The sequence below is a fragment of the Monodelphis domestica genome, chromosome 4 (genome assembly GCF_027887165.1).
Source record: "Monodelphis domestica isolate mMonDom1 chromosome 4, mMonDom1.pri, whole genome shotgun sequence".
Classification (NCBI taxonomy): Eukaryota; Metazoa; Chordata; class Mammalia; order Didelphimorphia; family Didelphidae; genus Monodelphis; species Monodelphis domestica.
Genome location: NC_077230.1, coordinates 320,808,911 through 320,829,650, shown reverse-complemented (window position 1 = coordinate 320,829,650; position 20,740 = coordinate 320,808,911). Strand labels below are relative to the sequence as shown.

The 20,740-nt window shown below is 42.5% G+C and overlaps 1 protein-coding gene across 16 annotated transcripts in view; it reads right to left on the bottom strand.

Moving 5' to 3' along the window:
- The window catches only part of RCBTB2 (RCC1 and BTB domain containing protein 2), a 65,152-nt gene extending 45,188 nt beyond the window's left edge, over window positions 1–19,964 (bottom strand). For 2 of the 16 annotated variants that reach the window (XM_056794845.1, XM_056794848.1), the window contains exons 1-2: window positions 19,943–19,964; window positions 4,638–4,746 (exon numbers count right to left, since the gene is read on the bottom strand). The gene's annotated coding sequence lies outside the window, so the exon portion shown is untranslated. Of the gene's footprint in view, window positions 1–1,787; window positions 2,067–4,637; window positions 4,747–13,135; window positions 13,556–19,058; window positions 19,174–19,640; window positions 19,769–19,942 lie in introns of those variants that run through there. The other 14 variants (XM_056794842.1, XM_056794846.1, XM_056794854.1 and 11 more) reach the window with 9 other exon arrangements.
- Between the last annotated feature and the right edge of the window lie 776 nt (window positions 19,965–20,740).

Below are 20,740 nucleotides of genomic sequence, written 5' to 3'. Positions count from 1 at the left end.
TTCCTTATGAACTTCAAGGAGCATTGTTTTTCTCTCTGAGAGGAGACATGGTGGGCTCTAGGGACAAGGTCTATTTTCAAACCCACGGAATATATTGATTTGTTTCACTTGACTATGGAGTGGGTGAGGTAAAGTCATTATAAAGTGGCTGTGGTTTTTTTAAAAGGAAAAAGACATCAATAAGATATTTTAAAAGAATTTTTTTTAAAACAGCATTGAGTCCTATGAAAAAACTAGAACAAAGATTTTGCATTTCAGATTCATCTTTCAATGGACAAAGAAAATAAATTTCACACCTTGATGAACTATTATTGTCATCATTATGATATCCTATGCAACTGGAAAGTCTAATGAGTTCTCAACTTTATTGAGACAGGTTTTGTCGAGTTAGAAAATAAAGATGTAATGAATGAAAATGACAAATGAGTAGCAATGACCATAATGGATAATATGATCTGAAACAGCATCCTATCCCATATCCAAAATTCCTTCTCCCAATATCTTGGGCAATTAGATAAATAGGTCTTATTGGAAAATACTCATAATTTACATAATGAAAAATACAGTTAAGACTCTGGCCCCACACTTACAGGTGAAATAAGCGAAACATTAGTTATTACTCTCTAAAAGACAGGATTATGACAACTTACCAATATTGGTTTCCTAATATAGTAAGTTGTGTCCAATTAACTGGCTTATAGTCTAAATTTTAAATTCCAAAGTCAGAAAATTCAATATGACAAATCCCACAACAGTTAGAACTCCATTTGCAATATAATATATTGTAATATAAATACATCAGAATATTTAATAAATGGATTACTAACCTAAAGAAATATATATTCTGGCAGTATCTCTGCAAAACATGCATTACCTTTGAGACACTACTTGGTTTCTTCAGCTGAAAAAGAGGAATCTTGGAATTTAAGGTATGATGACATATCAAGTCTCATCATTGCTATTACTGAGCTAAAGTATTTTAAATGAATTGAAGCCATTATTCCTACTTTATGCATAAAAGCCCAAGTAAGGCCTTTTTCCTTTAAAAAGCATCCTTTAGAATTGCCTACTATTGACACTTATAGAGCTTTCTTATGACAATATTTTGTCTATAATTTCTACAGTATGGGCAAGCTATCCACTGATGCAACACAAAATCCCTCCATGTTTCATAGCTAATTTAAAATTTTTGTTTTTATTCTGAACTTACCAAATATCAAATAAAATGGATGTTTCCACATATTAGACCCATGACTGCAAATCTGTGATAGGTACAACTTACTTTTTAAATTATATCATAAATTCAACTTGTTGCTTTCAAAGTTGTCCTGCTTGCTTCGTTCTGGCCTTCCTTCGATTCAGAAAATAGTTTTGTGATGACAGAAATAAGGTAGACAGAGGTTTAAAATTTCTGAGCTTTCCCCATTTATCCACAGACCATACCAACCAGCTAACAAAGTGAGTAGAAATGGCTGCAATTCTGCCCATGGGAGGGATGACCTAGGTGTGTCTTCTTCCTTCACTGTTGGGTTTCCCCAGCAAAGGCAGCCGATCCCAATGGCCAGACATGATCATGGGAAGGTGGGATGAGGTGCCTCGGCTTCCCCCATTCAGAAAATGGGAACAATCCTACACACACACACACACACACACAAACACACCCCAGTGGACCAGTGAAGTGATAAAAGGTAGATAACAGTACAGTGAAGATACAAATTACAATTATAGAATTGAGATTCAAATGACCCAAATAAAGAGTAGAAGGTAATTCTAGGTGGCTGACTCACCATGGGGTCTGTAGTCAGGAAGACCCAAGTTCAAATCCCACCTCAGACACTCTAGCTATGAGGCCCTGGGCAAATCAACTTGACAGGTTTGCAAACCACTCCAGTATCTCTGCCAAGAAAACACCATGGAAGGTACTGACATGCCACAATCCACAGGGCCAAAAGTGGAAGAATAAACAACAATAATTACGAAACAAAAGCTTGACCTTTATGGAATTTTCTCTGGAATGTAGGTTAGGGACAGTTACAGGAGTAAGAAGTTTAGACTCCCATGGAGAGAAGAGAATATTAAAATCTATAGCAGTTTAAGTCTTAAAAAATAGAATTAAATTTAATTTACAATTTTATAGTCTTCATGCTCTGGCATACCAAAAAATAAAAATAAATAAATAATGGAAATAATCCTTTGGTCAGCATCCTGGGGATGAATTCTGTCTCTTGCATGATTGAGTTTTGAGGAATGGATCTATCACTGGGCCCATACAAGAAGCCTTTTTGTGCTGATAGGACAAGACTTCTGGTCCCTTGTCACTGGCTCTGATAATCCAGGCTCGCCTTCACCATGGGAAAATCTAGGAGGAGGCTTTGATGGAAACTTATGCCACGAGGACGGAGACTATGCCCTAACCCTAAAACAGTCAATCTCTGTGCAAGTTCTGGATCCCCTTCTGCAACATGCGTTGGTGCTCGGGTTTACCCTGGGTTCTAACTCTGTTCCTACTACCTAGATTGACCCACACCTCCCCTGCAGGGACTTGGTCTTGCCCAGCTTCTCTTCCTGTCTTTGCACTTTTTAGATCCACTCCTACTTCTTCATGTGGTACAACAAACATGGTAGCTACAAAGTCACTGATGGAAAAAATACTTTATGGAAATTGTGACAGATCTTTTCCATTTTCGATTTGTTCATCATTCTCCTTCCAATTTCATTCTTTGAAACTTTAGGGACTATTTGGTTTAATTGGTTTTCTCTCCAGGCTTTTTGAAACCTTGTTTTTTTTTCCCCCTTTTCTGCTTCTTGCTCTTTTATGAGATGATAGCATTCATCACCTTCCACCATCTTCCTGGGTATGATTTTATAAACATGTTTAAATTCTAAACTGGTATTTACATTGGTTGCCATATCTTCACTTGGCAAAGAGACCAAACATGTGCTGACAAAGGAAGTTTCTTGGCACTTTTGGTCTTCCAGTTGTTGCACCAATTTAGATGAATAATAATAGCTAACATTTATATGAAGCCTACTATGTGCCAGGCACTGTACTAAGTCCATTATAATTATCATCTTATTTGATCCTCTTAAAAACCCTGCGTAGATGCTATTATTATCCCCATTTTACAAATGAAGAAACTGAGACAAAGGATAAATGACTTGCCTAGAGTCTCTTAGCTAATAAATGTTTGAAGATGGATTTGAACTCAGATCTTACTGACTCTTGCCCCAAACTCTACGCACTGTGCTACCTAACTGCCCCAAGATTCACTAAACATCCTTAGAAAATGGTGATAGCCTGTTATTCTATCCATTTCTCATTTTTCAGCATTAACAGCTTAGATATGTCTTATAGATTGGAATGGAGATATCTCAATTTATGCTGTTTCTTTTTTTGCGATTTTTCCTCTATTTTGTTATTAATTTTGATCTATGCTCCAACAAGTCCAACAATGTGATCACAGACAGACAAAAGACTCATCAATAACAGAAATCAGGATGGCTGTACAGAGTCAGCATCATTCTGCGATGTTATGTGAGGCTCACCGCACCGCAGCCTCCAACCTGTGGGCTGGAAGCAATGTGGCAAAGTCTGTAGGGAAAGGGGATCGGCTCCCAAAGCAGACACTGAGTTAATTCAGGTTCTGTGCGCATTAACACTACACCTTGGAGAAAGTTCTCTCTCTCTCTGATCCTGGTGCTCCCTGTTGTGAGACTCGTCAATGTTCTCCAAGGCATGTCCAAATTCTTTCATCTGACACTCTAGAACCTCTGAGCACTGGACCCAGCCAGCCAGTCTGGCTTTATCTCCTACTCCTCCCCAACCAGCGCACTATTCTGGAGTTAGTCCCGCACCCTGGAGGGCAGACGGATGGCAGAGTAGAAAGGGTGCTGGGCCTGGAGTCAGGAAGACGCCTCTTCTGATACTTACCTGTGACCGTGGGCAAGTCATTTCATTTTGCTCCAGTTTCCTAAAATGATCTGGAGAAGAAAATGGCAAATCTCTCCAGTATCTTTGCCAAGAAAAGTCCAAATGGGGTCAACAAAGAGTTGGAGACAATCGAAAACAACTGAACAACATTTCAACCTTGACACATTTGCTCCTAATATTCTCCGTCCCCAGAATGAACCCTATGTCAATCTCCGCATGAACGCCTGTCACATCCTGTTAACTGTAGGGTGTGAGTGCTAAAAGATACCAGACATCAAGGTCAATCTACTCATTCTGCACAGGAGGAAGCCAAGGCCCGGACAAGGGAAATGGCTTTAAAATGGCACCCCTGGAAGCCAGCAGAGCCAGGCCCCAGAGGCCGGGTACGAGGACCCCATATCTTAAGTGTTTACTATGCCACCAACCTTAGTATATTTTAAAACATAATTCTGAGAAGGGACCCAGAGCTTTCACCAGACTGCCAAAGGGGTCCATGGCACGAGAGAGGTTAAGAATCCGTCTCTTAACAGGTCTCAATCCATCATAAGCACATGCAGTGAATAAATTGGTGTGACACACATCTGTGCTATATTTAAAAAAACGCAACACATTAAAATAGGAGTTCTAGTGGATTTGAAAGACAGAATCCAAATTTTTTTTTCAGTATTTACTACTGAATTTACTACTGAATTTTACCCTGACATACCTGAATACTTCTAAAGCCTTAGGGTCTAGCGTCCATCCATTCGTGATCTTGTGCTTTCTCCGCCTTTGTGAAGTTTTCGTCCCAATCAAGGTGAATGTGGCTGAAAACACTGTGAGAGTAGGGAAAAAAGTGTTACTCACAATTTCAACAAATGAAACTGGGAAAGTGTAGCATCCCAAGCATATTCACATCTATGAACTATAATGACTGTATGGCGACCGTGTCTCCAAGCATAAGGTTTTACCGATGAGGCTTGTGACTGTAACCTTGAACTGGCCATGAGGCCCTTGGCTAAGACAAACTCATTAACATGCTCGGACTCAATTCCCCGGGAAAGCGCGGGTTTGCAATGTACACGCCCAAAGGTGTTCCCTCTACCTTGCCACCCAATCTTAAGTGTCTATACTTTGTGATGTGGTTACTACGTGCTTGGGAGTACCGCCCAAGCAGGACAGGATTAAATTCAGAGGCAAACCCATGAACTTCCTCTTGGCCTTTCTCCCTTCCATGGAGCTCCACTGGGCTCCTTATTGACTATGTCTCTCTCTCCTCTTAACCTTCTCCTTCCCCAAGGCTGTAACCATCTCTCCTGATTCCCTATCTTAATCTCCTCCTCCACCTCGTGTTCCTTTGTACTCATACTTTCCTATCAAAGGGAGTATCATAGGGACTGCCTGCCCTATTCAAACACTGGCTTGTCTTTCATTTCCACCCTGGTTCTCTGTTCCTATCTCTCCTCGGGTCCCATCACAAAGGGGAGCCCCTTCCCTCGTGGGACCCTGCTGGTCAGGGAAGTCCATTAGGGAAAACCCCACAGAAAGCTAGTTACAAGGTCTAAATGCAAATCCATTTACTAAAATGACAGCATGGACTGGAACTCATAATTAATACAGAATTTGAATGCAAAAAATACAAAAAAGCCTTTTTTATAATCCTGCAAAAGACCAAAACCTCATAACAATTACCTTGCTTTAACATAAATTTCAGGGAAAATCTATGAATACATGAGAGTCCAAAAAATGTTTATGTGTGTATATGTATGAAAAACTTTCTTCATGTTTTCTTCTATACCTTGAAAAAAGTTCATGTAATCCCACATACATATATATCTACACATACACACATCTATACATACACACACATATATACTACACTTTTAAGAAAGCTGGGCATTTTAATATCAAACATCCAAGTTTGGCTTGCAAGTTTATTCAATGTATTTTGATTTTATGTGTTAACTGCCACTGAAGCCCAATTGTGAGCCCTCCACGAGATATTGATTCTCAAAGGGTAGGCCAAGGTCTGGCAGGTCCTAGCAGGCAGGAAAGGCAAGTGTCGGCTTCTTTCTGCTCTCTGGGGTTCACTGGCTAACTTTGGAGTTATTTCACCTGAAGTCTGACCATGGGCTGATAAGATTTTCTCAGCTACAGTTCCTGAATAAAACATGGAAAAGTTGCCATTTACTTTGGTGGGAGAAGTATCCCCAATGATGAAATCATAGATTCTTAAAATATTAAAGTATGGCTGTTAAACCATGATGGAGTTTTCAAATTGTTTATTATAATTAGGGTATCTTGATTATTACTATTATTTACTATGACCTAGCTTTTAAGGTCACTGTACTTGCAAATAAAAACACTATGCTCCAAGTCATTTTAAAGTTTCTTCAAAAGAGGAATGTCAAACATGTAATATCCAAAAGAATTGCTCACTGGCTATTAGAGGGGGATGGGAGGAGGGGAGGGAAAGATCTTGAATCATGTAACCATGGAAAAATATTCTAAATTAAATAAATAAATAAACTTGATTTAAAAAAAGGAATGTCAAGTTTTACAAGTTGGGAATTATAGGTATGGAACACTGCATATAAAAATCAGATTTTTTTCAAAAAGTTGCTTAGGTTTGCTGAAATTATTTTTTTCTTCTTTGTTATAAAAAGACTGTTCCTTGGGAGGGGGAAGAAGAAGGGATACATTGGGAATTGTAGATGATATAACCCAAAACGTATCACTAAAAAGTATGATTTTTGTTTTTAATTATGCAGAAAGAGACAGTGCAGTACAGTAGACAGAGCATAATACTTGGAGTCAGGCACGTCCTAGCTGTGTGGCCCCAGACAGGTCCCTGAACCTGTCAGTGTCTTGGGAAACTTTTTAAGATTTATAAAGTGCAAAGAAGCTGCTGATCTGCCTTAGTAGAGAAGGTTTCTCCCCAAGTGCTCCTTACAATAATGAAACAATAATTATAAAAAATTATACAACCTACCTTCTAAGGTTTTGTGATAAAAATGCTTTGGACTTCACCTTTGCTAGGTAACTATATTATTAAAACATGATACATGAGATGTTGGACGCAAGGTCTCAATTTCCTCATTCACAAAATAGCTTACATCTATTGCAGTCCTTTGAGGACAGAGGCTATATTGCTTTTCATTTTTAAGTGAAATTTAAAATTTCACAGCCAAACATTATGCCTTGCAATTAATAAAGATCTGTTGAATTGAGGGGGGTATTTATTTTTCAATTTACAAAATGGTCCTCACAAGGCCTATGAGGAAGATCATAACAATATTATCATAACCTTAAAACTTATGTATACAGTGCTCTAAAATTCAGAAAGTACATTCTATGCAATAGCTCTCTGAGGTAGAGAGTATAAAATACTCTTATTCTTGTTTTCCAGATGAGGAAACTAGGTCTCAGAGGAGCTAAACAGCTTGCCCAGTGTCACACTGCCAATAACAGGGGAGCCAAGACGATGAACGATGAAGCAGAGCTTTTGACTCCAAGCTCAGGGCCCTTCACCATACTCTAAGCCAGGCAAGCCGCTCCATGTCCTCATCGCTCCATGTAATTTGAGGTTGTTACACTAGATCGGTGGTTCTCAAAATTTTTGCTCACAGCACAGTTCCTTGACAGGGGTGGGTTTTGGCACATTCCTGGTCACACAGTTATAAGTGAGTAGTTCTATACAAATCCCCATACTCTTAACCAGAACTCACTGAGAACTGAACTAAATAATCTTGGTGACTCCTTCCAACTTTTAATCTATGGATCCCTGAGTACTGGGATCCCTTTCTTCTCTGAAATTTGATGACATACATGCAAAGAGCATTTCAACCAGAGAAAATGAGGGAAAAAAATTTTTTTTCAGTTATTCCATTTTCCAAACTATTTCAGATTGGATGCAAGTTTTACCAAGAATTATTTTAATTGGCAAGCAAAGAATGTGTATGTGTGAGAGAAAGAAAGAGAGAGACAAACAAAGAGAAAGTCAGAGAAGAGACAGAGAAACAAAGAGAAAGAGACAGAAGGGGGAGAAAGGGAAAAAGAGACAGAGAAAGAGAGAAAATTGAAACTCCCTGCATTTGGAGTCCAAGAAGCTACTTTCAAATCCCACTCTCCTCCTTTATAAGACTTTGGCCAAGCCACTTCGTTTTCATCTGGCAGTGCCTAAGCCAAAAGTCAAACTCAAGTCTCATGACTTCAAATTCCAACCTCTCCTTGATACAGAGAATTTTACTACAAGACATTTTCCATTCTGGGTCAGTCATACCAGATGTTTAGATTCTGTTTGCAGTCTGATAAGAAATGTGAATTTTATCTCTAACATGAAGGTGATCTTTAAAATGATCTTTAAAATGCCGTAAGTTTGTAAATTCCATGATTTTGTTTTCTTCCATGAATAAATGATAATCAATCCAGTAAGGAATATGTGATGAATAGAGTAATAATGAAAGAAGCATGCAGTTATAAGTTATAAAAAGATGCTGGGATTTTCATGCACCAGTCTTCAAATTTACCCATATAAAATTTATGTTAAGTCCATCTGAAATGTAATCTATTGGAAAAAACTTTCAACAAGAAATCAGAATACTAGTTCATTTTCCTGGTACTAAATGAATGTTGAATAATGATTATAGCAGTAACCAATACAGAAGAATATTATATAAATAACAATGCTTTTATTTTTATCTGTAAAATTGGAAAGTAGCATCAATGCCACAGAAAATGAGAATAAGATAATATAGGTGAAATATTTAGCATTTTATTGAAGAAAGATCAGGGGATATGGAGTCAGAAAATCTAAATTCAAATCTCAAATTTGTGACTTCAAAGGATAGTCATTTGTTAAATTCCATACTTTAACACATTTCAGCAAGCATTTATTAAGGGTTTATAAACTATGTGTTAGGCACTGTGCTAATAAGCATTGGATATACAAAAAAGGCAAAAACAGCCTCTGTTTTCATAATACTCTATTGGGGATAACAATATATACATAAATAAATACAGGCAAAAATAAATAAAGGCAGAACAGATGAAAGGGAATCCTAGAGGCACTAAAAGCTGGGGGAAAACTAGGAGAGGCTTTCTGCTAGAGTTGAGTCTTGAAAGAAGCTCAAGATTCTACAATGGAGAGGTGAGGCCTTAAGGCACAGTTTGTAAAAGTACAGAGCTACAGAGAGGAGCAGAGTATAATATGTGAGGAACAGAAAGGAGGGCAGCATGGCCACAATGCAGAGAAGAGAAAGGAAGAGAAAAAGCATTTAAATAGCACTTACTATGTGCCAGGCACTGTGCTAAGTGCTTTACAATTCTTATATCATTCAACCCTCCCAACAACCCTGGGAGGTAGATGCAATTATTATCTTTACTTTACAGATGAGGAAACTGAGACAAACAGATTAAGTGACTTACCCAGGCTCACACAGCTAGTAAGCGTCTAAAGCCAGTTCTGAGGTCAGGTCTTTTTGACTTGAGGCCCAGTGTTCTAGCCACTGTACTCCTAACTGTGAGACGACCTCTAAGACCCATTCCAGCTCTGAATATGTGATTTTATGATTCTAATTGAATAGATAATGCTAAATAAATAGGCAACTGGTTAATTTATCATATTAAAATGGCACTAAATTTTTCCCCTTTTTCCTGATTCATTTTAAGGAAAAAAAATGCTTCAGAAATACTGCAGTTTGACAGACTGTAAGACAGCTTGCACAATCACTTTTTACATAAGGCAAGAATGGCATTTTTGTGGACAAGATAGTTAAGTACCATCTCCATTCCCCATCCCCTGCCTCCACCCAATCCATCCCAAGGCTCCAACTCCAGTACCACTTATCAAATCCCCTTTGTAATGCTAGTGCCACAGGACTGGCTCACTAACAAGATAAGCTACACAGCATCTGAATTGTTCAAGAAAACCATTCACTCCCAAAGCATATAGAGTACAGCCAACATCTGAATATTACAACTGGGGCGCTCCAAAGAGCACTCTGGCTCTGCAAGACCCTGTATGACCCCCCTTAGCCCGCCCCAGCGGCCTTTTCACACCTGCTTTCTCCCCGGATTCAAATCTATGTAATAAGAGGCCAGTTAGGATGGAATTCTATAGGCCTGACCCATGCCCGGCCACACCAAACCCAGCTAAGAGAAAGGTGGGCTGAGGCAGATCTGTCCTTTGAGCCTGGGAAGAAAGGAACCTCTGATCTCCAGGCCTGGAGGCCCCCTCAGAAGCTTCACAGCCCCCCCCCCCCATGTCCCCTGAGGTCTCGCACACAGGTCCAAGGAGAGCAATCCCTGCAAGGATCATGACTCCTCCGATTGTGCTCCAAACAAGGGACGTCCAATTCAGGCTTGCTCGCAGGGCAGAAGCCGCCCTGGGCTCACACATACTTTTTGGGGATACTCCTGTCCCACTGGTGTGTTAGTAAATGGGCCCGGCGAATCACAGTCCTAAGATAAAGTTCTGTTCAAGAAACTCCACAGAGCCAGGTCACTGGGGCCCATAACAGGGCTGCTGCCAAACATCTCTGCTTTTTCCTTTCTTTTTCTTTTTTGGCCAGACCTGGGGCTTCATTGGTTTCAAAAACGGGCTCCTACTATACAATTCTAGTTCTAAAAGAGTTGCCTAGGACATGCAGACATGGCCAGGCCAATAGATGCAGGAGGGGCAAGGTTTTAAAGCTGGGTCTTCCTGAATCTGAGGCCAACTCTATCTAATCTTTCTTTTTAAGTAAATATGCCCTGAATAAACAGTAGGTCAGATTCTCCAATAATCCCTCTGGCCTGACTGGCTATGGGTAACTGGGTCTCAATGTGGGAAATAGATGATCCTCCATATACATTAGAATGGCAGCACAGATGGGACCAATGGGACAATGGGACCAATAAGCCAGAAAGCTAGACGTTTTCTTTGATCCTTACAACCTATCAAAATGCTACAAAATATTAATTACATGCAAGAGGTAAAGTAATTGCAGCCGACTCCACAACCTGAGACACCAAGAACTCTTAGCAAGATGCCCTGATGAATCTGTAGCAGCAAAGGCCAATTCTCACCACTAACAGGCTCCCTCAGCACCTTCTGACCTACCAGTCCATATGTTTTGGGGTGACACGCCAGAAAACCCTGGGGCTTGTGGTCTGGGATCCACTCAGCAATTTCCTTGTTGCAATTCTCAGTCTTGGCCAATACATACCCTGCTTCTGCCCTCACTCACCTCACCATTCAGGGGTAACAAGCAACAGAATTCCACTCTGATTTGCCCCCTCCTCTTATTAGTAGGTGAAAGCAGAGGAAAGTGGAAGTTTGTTTTTGCCTAGGGGGGCAACAATGCCCAGCCAGAGAACTAAGGAAGAGAGGAAGCTGGGGTAGAACACCAGCACGTGTGTATGGAAATGGGATTGGGGGGGAGGGGGGGAGGTCCAGTAAGCCTGAAAGAAAAGTTCAGCTCTATCCCCCCAGAAGTTGTCTGGGATGGGTCTAAGGCCAGTAAAAATTGAGTTCCCTTGCATGGAAAGAAGCTGAGGCAGTGTTAAAGTCTAGCCCTTAGGGGATCTGCCATCAAAAGGGAAAGAGTGCCAATGTGAGCAACAGGGAAATTATAAGGAAAAAAAGACTGAAATTATCAAGGTTCTCAGGAAGAAGAAACTCAGTTGAAAACCTTGAATACAAGCATATATGACAACATGGAAAATATTAACAACAGAAATGAAGATGACCTCCAAGACACCTAAACAAGTACAAGCATTTCTGAATAAATATTGTAAGACAAAGGAAAATGAATTGGCACTTGATGAGGAACAGGACCTTGTAGATTTTGAAGTTGAAAGGTCTAAGACAGAAATAAGAATCATGAAAGCAATGTTTGTGGCCTACACAGCAGAAATAATTATCAGAACATTAAAAATTTAATCCAAGAGGGTGAATCTTTCCAAAGAAACAAAATAGAGAATAAATGCTTGGGAATACCAATAAATGAAGTGGAAAACAACATGGAAGAAAAGAAGCAAAACACAATCATATTAAAAGAAAATGTGATCTCTTTGCAAGCAAACATTGATTTCAAAGACAGAAGGGGTAGAAACAACTTAAAGATCTTAGATCTCCCTGAAGAACATGACAAATCAAAAAACCATAATGTGAGAAAAAATAGAAGAAAACTGATCAGAACTTTTGAACTCATAGAAACAAATTGCTCATCAAAAGAATTCAAAGATGACCTCTTAGAAATTAAAAACACCTGTGCGGCAAATTCTATGATATAGTGTTTAAACTTAACAAATAACAAATTTTATAAGCAACCAGTAAAAAGATCTTCAAGTATAAAAGAAAGGAAAGGAAAATAACACAAGACTCTTCTGCACCCATCAGTAACTAAAGAAGGCAATGGATTGTCATCTGAAGAGCAAAGGAGCTTAAGATGCCAACTAAAGTGACATACCCTACAAACCTAAACCTAATCATCAACCAAAAAGAAGACATTCAATGAGACATTTAAAGCATTCCTACAAAATTCCTACACACACACACACACACACACACACAATATGTCAGCACATTATTTCCTTTGCACACACTCCAGAATGATGAAACAGGAATTATTTTAGCCCAACATTCCTCACATAGATTTAGAACTAAAAGGACTATATCCATTGCACTTAAGGATCAAATTGTTTCTCCACTTTCCACTGAATCAGATGCTTTACAGTCAACTAGGAACTGGAAATGACTTTGTTGAGAACATGCAGGATCATAGCCTTACACTGTCAAGGACTAGAAAGAAACTTAACATCTAATCAATCCTCCCCCCCAACAACCCTGCTTTACAACAATTGTCTGGAAAGAACAGAGGAATTATTAGTCTCATTCATCAGAAGGAAAATAAGGTTCAGGGAGGTTGAGGCACTTCTATTTGGTCATAAAAAGCTAACATGCCAAAGCAGAGATTTGAACTCTGATCTTTATAACTACAAAGCCAGGACTTGTTCTGCTATGTTCTAGGGCCCAGTCAGAGAAGGAGGAAAGCGGAATAAAAATAGATGAGCAGGAAGAGCCCAGTTCAGCTGGAATCAGCTGGAAAGTCTGGTATGCACAGTATGAGATTAAAGTGGCAGACAGTTTGGAACCAGGTGCTTGGTATAAGGCCTTGGATGCCTGGTCTTGCATGAAAAGATGGTTATTCTTTTTGCCAAATGTGCTCTCTCCACACTCACCTCTTAATACCATCCTCTATCAGCTTTGCCAGAACATTTTAATCCTCCTTTCTTGTTCTCTTTCTTCTCTTCTTCTCTCTTTCTTTCTTTCTTTCTCCTTTTATCTCTTTCCTTTTCCCCTTTCCCTTCAGTCCAGCCCTCAGTCTCTCTCACTTCCCATCTCCCTTTCCCTCATTTTTTCCCTTTCTTTTCCCTCTCCCCACCTCTAGGACACAATTTAATCTTTCCCAACAATTGGATCCTTTCCAGCTGCTTCACCCACATGTCCATGCTCCCCCATTCTAAAAACAATCAAAAATCTCACATGATTAGCCATCTACAATAAGTGCTTCCACTGACTACCCTATATTTGCCTCTAAATCCTTTGCAAAGTCTTCCCACTGACGCATCTTCTCCCAAGTCACTGGGGATCTCCTAACTGCCAAACCTCATGGCCTTTCCTTGATCTGCATTCTTCTTGCCTTCTCCCCAGCTGCAGCCTTTCTCAGTCAGTCTCCTCCTCCCACATGCTTTCTCTTCTGAAGGCTTTCTTACAGGCTCTTTCCCGGCTCTCCTCTTACCCCTCTGACAACTTTCTCCATCTCCTTTGCAGGATGTTCTTTCAGGTCATACCCAGATCTGTGAGGCTTCCCCAAGGCCCCGCCCTGGGCCTTCTCCTCTACTTCTAGATGCTCCTCTTGGTGATCTCATCGGTTGCCAACATTCAGCTCTCCCTGCCTCGCAGAGGGTTCCCAGGCCGCTCTCTCCACCCCATGTCTCTCTCCAGGCCCAGTCACCATGTCCTCTGGGGCATGTCTAGCTGGGCATCCTTTAGACATTTAACTCAACAGATCCAACACAGACTTCACTGTATTTCCCCCAAAGCTCTCCTCCGTGCCAACGTTCCTATTTCTGTGACCAGCCCCAGCATCCTTCCAGGCACCCTGGGCCACCTCCAGAGTCATCTTTGCATCGCTCCCTGCCCTCGCCCACATCTTCCATCTGTGTCGATGCCTGCCATTTTTACCTTCCCCAGGGCCCCCTTCCCTCCACCCCCTCTCCCTGGCCGTTCACTCCCCTCCAGACTCTCCAAAGTCTACTCCAGCACTGATTCAGGTACTCCCTACCACGAGGCACACAGAATTCCAGAGGGGCACTATGACCTCTAGCTCCACTACTGAAGAACCCTTCATCTGGCCTTCCCCAACCTGTTCCTGGTTCCTTCCTGCCTTTGCAGCCTTTGTCCATTTTACTTCACTCCAAATATGCTATGACAGATTAGATAGCTAGATGCACAGTTTATTAAATGCTTACTCTGTGCTAGGCACAGTGATGAACACCAAGGACAGATGCACAAGACAGTCCTTGCCCCAAGTGTACAAGCCAGTGGGGGAGGAAATGGGGCATACAGCCCCGAGCAGAAGGGAGAAGGCCTGGGGGCTAGCAGGGAGGGGGCAGAGGCTGGCAGCTCAGGGGCCTCCCACCCCCCTGCTGCTCAGGGCCTTTGTCCTGCCTGCACAGTGCTCCCTCCTCTCCCAGGATGTCCGGCCTTTCCCTGTCAGATCCCCAAACCCAGATATACATGCATGTGGGGGTCCCCGGGGCCACGAGGGGTCAAAGCTGTCTTTGCTCTTCTTTGTACCGCTGGGCTCAGCATGGTGACTGGCACTGGCACGCCGTCGCAGCAAGCGGGTCTCCAGAATGGGAAGAGACACTATGAGGATGTCCGTGGGACAGACAACCAGGAGAACGCTCAAAGAACCAAGTGACTTCCTCAGGGTCCCTCGGTCAGGAAGGAGGCCGAAGGTGGGCTTTGAACACTGGTCCTCGGGGCTGCCCACATTTCTGGGGGAGGGCTGAGCCAGAGGAAGATGTCATTGGGAAACATCGAATGCAGTAACACACACGGTACATTCTAAAAGCAAGTCAGCAGCCCAGGAGACCCTTCTGGAGGGTTCCATGGCCCCATTCCTGGCTCACTCCAGAGGACACCCCAATGCCTTGGCAGGCTACTCATTTACCACAGGGCCTTTTCTAACACAGAGAGAAAGCTGGCGTAGTCTCCACTTCTAAAGGGAAAAGAAAGTAGAGGCAGGACCTGGATTCGAGTCTAGCTTCTCACCGCAGGTAAATCACTGAAGCTCTAGAAAGCAGCCCAGAAAGGGGCTGCTCACTCCCTGAGGAAGGAGATTGCTTCCCCTTCCAGGCTACTATATCAATAAAATCACAGATCCCTTCCTTGTCGACAACCTAAAAGAAAATAAGACAACAAGCAACACTTTCAACCAGGGCGCAGGGAGGTAGACTGGTGGGGAAAGTGGCAGGCCTGGAGTCAGGAGGGCCTGGGTTCAGAGGCTTGGCCTCAGACTCTTCCTCCTTGTGTGACCCTGGCGAGTCACTTTTTTGGATTGCCTGGCCCTTGCCCATTGATGCTAAGACAGGAGGTAAGGGTTTAAAAAACAAAATCAACCAGCCTAAAAGAACAGACTGTAGATCCTATCTTGAAATGTCCAAAGCCTCCTAGAAGGGACAGAACTTGGAGAGGAGCTCTAAGCATAAGGGCCCAGGGAAGAGGCAAAAGTAGCAGGAGTGGGCCCCTGTCAAGGAGGGGCGATCTAGGACAGGGCACCCTGTTCAAGGGGAAGGCAGAATACTGTGGGAGAAGTGCCCTTGAGAGATAAGCTACACAAATGGTGAAACTGTAGGAGGAAAGCCACTCGTAGCCTTGGGCAAGACTCCCTAGGGAGAGGCATCCTCTGGGAACCAAGATAAGGGGGGTGGGGAGTAGGGGAGGGGTTCAGATCTCTGACCCACAAAGAGCTCAGGAGAAGGTACCCTGTGCTCCTCTGAGGGGACAGGGTCAAAATGTCCAAGGGGACGCAGAGGGAGTCTCTCTCCTCTCAGCCACAGAATAAAGTTAAGTTGGCTGCCCTCTGCCTCATGGCGGGCTCCTGAATCCAGAACCTCAGGGGAGAGCGGCTCAGCCACCAGACTGCAAGGGGCTCTCCTGACTGTCTGAGAGAACTGGGGCTCCTGTGGGAGGTCTCAGATCCCAGGGCTTAGCCCTGCCAAAGGGCAGCAGTACAACGATTACTCCCCAGGGAAAGCTGGCAGCACAATTGGCCTCTGGCCTGTCAGTCACTGTAGTAAAAGGGCTTCTCCAGGCTCCTAGGATGGTTGCGTCCACAAAGCAACCTCTCTGACCCTCTTCTGCACATCATAAGGGCCCTAACACGGTCCCTGTCTCCCAGGGCTAGAGGACTTTCCTTTTTAAAATCTCCTTTGTGTTTAGGAAATAATACTGACTCCAAGGACATAAGTCCACCACCTAACCAGCCAGGAGAGCATTAAAACTGACAGGATCTGTAAGATTCCCAAAGGATACAGATCTCTGCCAAACAATTCAGTCATTCATTTACTAAATAATGTACTATATGCAAATAGTACCTACTATGAACAAAGTAGCCTTTGCTTAAATTTATTAGATTAGTGAAATATACAATATATTGTAATATAATCGTAACTTAGTCTTGACTCAAACTCTAGAACTTTTTACCACCAAATATCTTCCATGAGATGTTCTTTTTGGATGACCTTTAACTTTCAGAATAATAAGATTAAAGACATATTAAAGGTACATTCCAACACTGAATTAACACTACTAGTAATAATTAACACTAATAATAATAATACTATTAGACCTTCAACCTCCTGGGCACAGATTTTCACATTAATGGGATAGGCTTAGCTCTGGGAACTGGACACCTGCTCTCTCTGACTAATGAACGCTAACAGATCATGGCAGCCTTACAGTGAAGGAAACTAAATCTCCCTTACAGAAATGGCAAGATAACTACTCTTCTGAAGGCAGTCTCATGTGGCAGTCTATTTTCAGCCTCTAAAACTAACCCTTGATGTCAGCAACTTTGCTAACTCCCTTCCTGGTGTCAAATCTCCTCTTTCCTGGATAATTTTATGATTTGTAGTCATGCAACTCCAGTAAAACCTGATTGGGGTTTTTTTAAAAAACAGTATTTCTTGGGGCCATTTTAATTTACTTTTAGATAGGTGATGAAATTAAAAAAAAAAACACAATCTCCTGGGAGATACAAAGAAAGGGTCCCAGTTCTCTCATCTGATTGCTATAGACAATAGCTTTTTGACACCTGGGAAACCCAATGGATGTGACAAATCCAATTTATTGTCAAAGTTTTCCATTCTTTTAGAATCTTCCAATCTAAACATCCTCAATTAAGGACTTAAGAAGGCATGATAGATAGATGGGACTTCTAAGAGAGATCATTAAATGAAATCTACAAATAGCACCTTAATGACCAGTTCTTTCTCTACTTAATTTCAAATATGACTTTTTTTCTCATATTTATGAACCTCATGAGTCATCCAAGCATTTGTAATATACAAAATGTACATTTAAAAGTAATCTGAGAGGGAAATAATCTCTACCATTATTAAAGTTAGTGTTTGAAGTACAGCAAATTGTCTCCAATAGTTTATTCTGAGAATTTATACAGGATCACAGATTTAGGAAGAGACTTTTTATATACAGCTTGCTCTTTTCTTTTCAAATATGCCACCCCTGTGCTCTGTAGTTACCTATCAGTTTAACTAGTTACTTAGTCATTTCCAATTCTCTGTACAAGCTACAGATGAATTATTAAATCCTGAATAGTATGCACTCTAATATATGAAAATCCATGCTATGAATGGCAGTAACAGTTGCTAGGGCAGTCCTGGTGAGCCCTTCTAAGTTTCACTCCCCGCCCCTCCCCCCAGGAAAGAATTATTGAAGCATGAGAACATTTTCCATGAATTACAGAGCAGAGCAGTTAGTTTTAAAAACCATTTCCCATGTTACTCAGACAACTTCAGTCTATACCTTCTTCCTAGCATGTAAAATACTTTCTTCTTTCCTTAGGATGTTAAACCTCAACCTATTATTTCAAATGTTTTCATTTTAAATGTTTCACAAAACGTTTTTACTTCAACATAAATGTTTAGATGGGGCTTGCATTGCCACTTTCAAAAGTAAAAGAACTGGTATCACCTGGCTGAAACTCAAACCTTAGAACTAGAGATGCATTATGATTTTCATTTCTTCTCATGACCCTCTATTTCTATATTAAAATATTATACTAGGTTGCACATTATAGTGGAATTGAACTATAGCATTCCACCCTAAACTGTTCTATACCATTCTCTACTCAGAATAAAGTAGCTCTAGATTGCAAATGCTGCTCCATACCACTGAACTAATAGAAGAGGTAATCTACATAATAAATTAAATTAAGACTTACATAAATTATTATGCTCTGACAAAAGATAACTCAATTACATATAGTATAATTAAGACATGTAATAAAATTATCTGCAATAAAATCGTAATATACCCTTTATAGTATTACAATGTAAGTTTACATGTAATAAAATTGAAGTTTTTTAAAGGAAAAAAACTTCACTAGAACTAAAGTTAACTATGTGGCTCCAAAACTGTTCATATTTCCAAAACTGCAACTCAACTTGAATACCATTTTAACTTTTAAAAATTTTTGCAAAGAAAAAAAGCCACAATTCTATCATTTACTAAACCCATCCCCAAAACTGGCCAGGCAAGAAAAAGTACAGGCCACTGGAAAGTTTGCAGCTTTAAAGTTCAGCACTTCCAAGGCTGAGTGGGACATTACATCCTTTATCCAGATGAAAAAAAAAAATTGGGGTTTTATCCCTGCATAGTTCCAGATGAGCTTTTTGTAGCTTGCTCCTACTATTATTCCCTTAATGTCACTGGATACCAGAACCAAAGGAAGAAGTATTTAGGAAGCATAACAAAAAGCAAATACGGAACCAGAGTACAGACAGGTTCTTAGCAGAGAACGTGTAAACAAGACGGAGGGGGGGGGGAGTTTGGGGGAGCGGAGACACTGACCTGAACTGGAACAGAGCTCGAGGTTGGCGAAGGGAAAACACAGGGACATGCCGGGGGGTAGGAAGTAGGCGGGGGAGGGGCGGATCCCCACGTCAATCTCTCTCTTCTTAGACCCTAGGAAAATCCCTTAGCCAATCCCGTCCCAGCTCAGCACAGGCCCCGCCCCTCTGGGAAAGTGGTGAAAGATCAAGGAGATTCCTGGCGTCCGTATCCTCGCCCCGCCCCGCCCCGCCCCCATCCCCTTCCCTGGAGCTTCAGGGCGATTGGCACCGCAGAGACGCGCGTGCGCGCTCACCCCCTCGGAGCGGGATCGCGCGCGCGCGCATGCTGGCGGCGACATTCCCCTTCCCGCCCGCCAGCTAGCCTTTAGAGTAGACAGAGTAGGTAGTACGGGGGAAGGGTGACCGTCGCGAAGCGTCCTATCCTTCTCAGCTATGCCGCTGCCTTAGGTCGGCTGGAGCTGTACCCGCGGGAAGGAAAGAGGGTCTGGGCAGCACGCCCCCCATCCCCAGTTAAGGAAACCTTGAACAGCCTCCGCGCTGGCCCACCCCACCCCCATCGCGGCCATCGCGCCTCTCTTACCTTTCCCCGGGCACCCGGGACGCGTCCGGTTCTGCCCAGAGTTGGCGCCTCCCCCTAAAACTTGCTCCGGCCCTCGGCGAGAAGGGCGCCTCAGATCTCTGCGGAGGGGAGGGGGACGGGCCGCCCATCACGGTGGCTGAGGAGCCTCCCCGCCCCCCGCCCCTCCCCCAGCTCCGTGCCCCTCCCCCTTCCCCCCTAGGCCCCTTCCCAGCCCCAGCATTAGAGAGAAAGGCTGGTTGGGGGAGGCGCCCTGTAGCCTCTTGTCCCCTGCTCGGTCCTAATTGCCCAGGCCCCCCGCCCACCTTTGTCCAGAAACTGGAGGCGGTGAGCTCTCGCTGCAGATCCTTGGAGATTTGATTCAACCTCTGCTATCCTGGTGCGGAGGAGGGAGGGCAAAAACGGAGTACAAGTGGAGGACTTTTCCCCACACTCCTTCCCGCTTCTTGGAAGTTCCCCTTCAATGGCCCCCCCTCTCCTCCCCGTAAAGCACAAACCTTTCCCACTTCGGGATCAGTGGTGTCCCCCTCCTTCCAAGAGCTTAAGTTATTCCCGCAGGGGTTACCCCCTGCTTTTAGCTAATTGTTACGGGGCTGGAACATCCAGCCAGCCCATATTCGGATCAGGCCTAAGGAAAAAACAAGCGGGATGAGGGCTGGCGCGTGCTTCGGGTGACCTGGGTCGCTCCTAGGTCCGTACGTACTGCTTTCAGCTTTATTAGTGTTCTGCTTACTTCTTTCATTGTCCCATTGCTCCCAGCCCCTGGACTTTAATAGTGATTTTGTAAAGTGCTTTTTCTGAGTTGTTAAATGAGGTAGGTTTGTTTCCTTTTGTTGTTTTATGGCAGTGTAAAGAACTATAGAGGCACCTGGGTAGTACAATGGGTAGACTGCAGCCATGAAGAGCTCAAATCCATCGTAGAACACTAGCAGTGTGACCTTTCTCGAGACACTAACTTCTCATCTGTAAAATGAGTTGAAGAAGGAAACTCTTCATCAAGAAAACCTCACGTGGGATCATAAAGAGTCAGATATGACCGAACAACAACAACAAAAAAATTGTAGCCCAAGAGCAAAAACAAACTGGAAAATTGAGATTTCAGT